Here is a 5215-nt window from a genome sequence, read left to right on the forward strand (position 1 = left end):
CTATTCCCATTTATGTTCGGTTGATCATATGTACCGATGGCTCTAGCTTGGCGTTGTGGTTGTCTAGGTCGAAGGTTGGCAGCTCCTTGACCAATGGCCTCTCCTTCTTGAGGCTGATTCTGATGTTGTTCCATCATAAATCCCAATCTGTGTAGGTGAGCCTGTTGCTCTTCTTCTCTTCTTCTCCTTGCGATCTGCCTTTCAAGTGCTTTAATGTCTTCAACTGGTGGAACTAGGTTTGTTGGGCCTCTGCTCCTCAAGTTCATGCACCTGAGATACAAAATTGCTAGGATAGAGTATCAGTAACTAGATATAATAAAAGTAAGACTTAGTCTCAAGTAAGGGCCAAATCTCAATGTCACAATCAGACTAGGATTGGCAACGGCGCCAATTTGATAATAGGGTTTTTTGCCTATTGCAAATGTTGTAGTATAGTGGGGTGAATGTCGAACCAGTCCTAGTGATGTGAATCAGTGAGAATACAAGTCATTTCTTAAGCTAAGTAGATTCAATAGTGGTGAGTGTGTGACAAGTAACAATAGCAAACAGAGCAATACAACAAGGTTTTAATCAATTTAAACAAGTGAATCCATGGGTATTGGGAATTGACTTCAAGTAACTAAGATCCAATCTAGGTGACAAGCTTTCAATCAAAGTAATCTCTTAAGTCTAAACATAATTTTAGACAAGTCCTATGTCTAGGTAAATGTCCATTTGCTTAGAAATCATTAAACATCAAATGTCTTTGGCTTAATTCAATCAAGCAATCTTTAAGTTCAAGTTTAATAACTATCTAGCAATTTTAACATCAAGTGTCCTTGGCTAATCTCACTAGAGCTTAGTTGAGTTGATTCAAACACTTCATCTAATCATGTCTGATGAGAAGTGTTTAGAAATCAGGTTTAGAGTGATCAAGACTAAACAAGCATTAAAAATACTCAACAAGCAAGTTCATACAAGGATCTAATACAATAACACCATAGATCTTCACTAAGTTACTCTAATCTCCCTAACCCATGAATTCTTAAGGAAACTACTCACTAATCTCCATGAAAACACTTAATCTCATAATAGATTGAAGCATATTCAAGTAGATACAACAGAGAATAAAGATAAACAAGGATTAAACAAGCAAATTCAAGAGAATAAGAAGAAAAGAAACTAAAGATTCAAGCTTTCTCTCTCAAGAGTTCTTGTGTTCTTCATAAAAAAGTAGATAGATCCCCAATTATTGTCTGAAAAGTAGTTATATATTACTAAAACTCGAGCTGGGGTTGACCCATAAAAACATATATTTTTCTCCGTAGTGACCATAAAAGGTCGCTACTAGAGGTCACTACGCCTGTAGCGACCTGAAATGCCCGCTACGGGTGGCCGCTAGGACACTTAGACGATTTTTTCGCATTCTTGAACTCATAGCGACCTCATTATGCCGCTACGGAAGACCGCTACAGAAAGCGCTTCAACTATAGCGGTCTCTCTAACCCGCTACACACTCCCGCTACGGTACTTAGGCGCCTCAGCTCTATCTTCTGTAGCGACCATCTTTTGCCGCTACGCCTGGCCGCTAGGAATGTCATATTGATATGTGTGTAGTATTTTGATCATAAATCCCTCAATACAGCTCCAAACGACTTGAAACCACCTCCATTGTAAAGCTAACTCAATTTCCAGTGTCTCCACAAATTTTGAGCTTCAGAAGAGATCTTTAAGGCCTTCATCCGTGTTCATCTTTCACTCTTTGGACTCAAAATCCCTCCAATGGTCTTCTAACTCATCCATGGTGCTCTCCAACACCTGATATGTACAAATGCAATGATATGCAACCTAAATGTGCCTAAATGATACTCTAGATGACCAAACCATGCAAGAATAAGAAGTTAAAAACATGTAAATTCACAAGATATCACCCTTCCAAACTGTTGGGCAATTTTTCCACTCCCAATGCATACAGCCAATGCTTCCTACCATCCCAGGAAACCCGCGTTTCTCTCCAATATCGAGTAGTCATTGAAGATCCTCTGGTGTGGGTCTTCGTAGATACTCATCTCCAAATGACTGTATTATTCCTTCAGTGAAATTTTGTAAACACGAAATTGTCGTGCTTTCACCAAGTCGGAAATACTCGTCAACCGTGTCAGCCGCAGAACCATAAGCAAGCAGACGAATTACAGCCGTACATTTTTACAGTGGAGATAGACCATACCTCCCAGTTGCATCTCTTCTATGTTGAATGAATGGAACGTTCTCTGAGAGGCGATGGACTATACGCATGTATAATTCCTTGTTCATGCGGAAACGGCGTCTGAACAAATGTGTCAGAAATGTCGGATCTTCGCTGAAGTAGTTATTCCATAAACGGATGTGTCCTTTTTCACGGTTTCGTTCTATATAAGCACGTTTCCTTTGCTTTTTGGTTTGGGCCTCCACTATGTTGTTGTATATATCTTCGAAGACATCGTCGAAAGCTTCGTTCAATCTTTCTACGAGTTCATCGGATGAAGATGATGACATTTTTGCTAATCCCTCCTAGAAAAAAAAAAATTGCAAGCGAAACGGTTTAGACTCGTTTTAAATTATCAAGCCAAATGATTTCCAAATCTAAAATGGCTAAAATTATTTATTGCAAAGTTTAAAAAATGTATCTATTTGTTATTCACCATATCAATTTATTTAACCTTAAATGGAGTAGAATTAAAATAAAACTTAATTTGATGGAGTTAATCTGTTTTGAAAAAAAAAATGGAGTAACCCATTGTCTATGTGCATTCGGAATCTATATAGACATATTTTTAGGAATCTGCTAAACATGCTAATACATAGCAAATGAAAATATTATATGTTATGTTTGTTTGTGGTCAGAAGCTATTATAGGTTTATTGTATAACAAGATACCCATGAATCGATTAGAACTATTACTATCACTATGAACAGACCTAGAGTACTAGAGAGATAAGCATAATCTAAACACAAAACATACATATCCACTTACCAATATCCAGAGAAGTAGTTGCAGGCGTTTAAGGTTATAGAAGCAACACTGAAGTACCGTTACATGATATTTGGAGACAGATACAAGTTGTACACCGAAGTAGCTTACAGATTACAACCTTACAAGTCCAGAAAACAGATGAAGAGGAAAGAAAGATAAGGGGATAGCTAGCTAAAGACCTGCTGGAGACAAACTTATACAAGTGAAAGTGAAACAAACAGACCCGTGAGTTGGTTCACATGTGCTACAGAACAAAACACTTTCACAGTTCCAAATGCACCCGTGAATGAACAAGAGAGATTCCTTGTATTGCACCTGACAGAACAAATAAGACAAGAGTTAGTAAAGTTTTAAAGCAACACTGATACGCAAAGCAACATTCATAATCACTACTCAAAATCACTACTCCAAGCAACATTGATACGCAAAGCAACATTCATAATCACTACTCAAAATCACTACTCAAAGCAACATTGATAATCACTACTCAAAGGAACGTTCATACTCAAAGCAACATTGATAATCACTACTGAAAGCAACATATAACATTGATACCTTAAACCGAAGATATGACACATCATAACATCTCAGACATCAGTTTGAGTTTAAGAGATGTTTCCATCTCAGAGAGTGGCTCCTTTTTGCCAAGTAAACGTTCAAGCAGTTTCTGCTTAGAAAGTTTTTCTTTGATTTCCAGCATGGCATGTATCTGTGACAACTCCTCTTCTTTACCACTCTTCTTCCTCTTACTAGCTGCTTTAGCAGCCTTCACTCCAACAGGTCGACCCTCTGGTTCTCCCACTTCCTCTTGTCCATCAACCTCCAACACTTATTTGCACTTTAACTTGACAGTGTCATTAGCCTGAAAGGTGGAGCACAATTTCTTGTCATGCCTCAGCTCTCTCCACGCATGTTCCAGGCTAAACTTGATTCCGTTGTCGTTTTAGAAGATATCCATGGCAGCTTTCATCACATCATCATCATTTTGACCACTTCTCTGCTCTCTCAGAGCCGCTTCAAAGCAACCAACAAACTTGCAGACTTGATCGTTAATCCTAGACCACCTCTGCTTGCACTGAACAAGCTCTCTAGGTGTTGTTCCAACCAGGTGAGGGCTTGAGTTGTAGTAGTCTTGAATCCTCTTCTAGTCCAGAAAGCACCAGCTTTCTGCTCGTTGCTGACCACAGGGTCCTTACTGGTGTTAAGCCAAGCACCAATAAGGATTTTATCCTCTTTTGGAGACCATTTCCTCCTCTCCTTCACGGTAGACTCATCTGGACATTGGCTACTGAACCAAGCAGGTTCGGGTGAATCAAGATCAAAAGAACATTGGCTATTGAGCAGGTTAACAAAACCAGGGGTGCTATCCATGGTGGGAGAATGCTTTGTGTCACTCTACTAGCAACACAGAGCCTTAAGTAAGCGAATGTTAACTAAGTGACATTAAAAACCTAATAACTCAGAGGCGTTAGGAAGGTATAAAGCAATGCACTAGCATTTAACTCCAAACAAATGCTCTCTGTCACTCTACTAGCAACAAAGAGGCTTCGGGAACCGATTTAAAACTAATAAAACTACGTAACATTAAACACATATCAACTCAGAGGAGTTAGGAAGGTAGAAACCAATTCAGTTGCATTTAACACCAATCAAATCTCACCAGTTTTAAAGTTTTACACTAAATGAGTGAACTTATGTTTTTTTAAACTACTATAGGTTCATTAAAGTTATACATTTCGAATTTCAGACTGACATTATGTTTTTTTAAAACTACTATAGGTTCTTTATAGTTATTTGTACAAGATAAGAGAGTCGAAAGTTGTTTGTACATTACCTTCTAAAGGTCAGACCTTCTCTTCAACCCGGTTGAACATGACCACCATACATATTAAGACGAATACACTGCCCATCACACAAACAACCATTGGAAAGCCATCTCTAACCCTTGATTTCTTCTTAGCTAACTCCCACACTGTCTCCTCTAGCTTAACCAGCTTCTGCTCACACTCATTACGTTGATCCTTAACCTCCCTAAGTTGTCTCTGAAAGTCACTCATCTCCTCCATTACCACCACATCCCACCATTTCCAAACATGGCAGTCTCCATCATCAGCATTGTCACACGTGAAGTACCTTCTGCCTGGATCTTTGCTTGTGTAAGATGTTGCCACAACAGGCTGACCACCACAGTAGCATGTCTTGGGGATTCCATCATCAGCCTCA

The sequence above is a fragment of the Brassica oleracea genome, chromosome C8, assembly GCF_000695525.1.
Source record: "Brassica oleracea var. oleracea cultivar TO1000 chromosome C8, BOL, whole genome shotgun sequence".
Lineage (NCBI taxonomy): Eukaryota > Viridiplantae > Streptophyta > Magnoliopsida > Brassicales > Brassicaceae > Brassica > Brassica oleracea.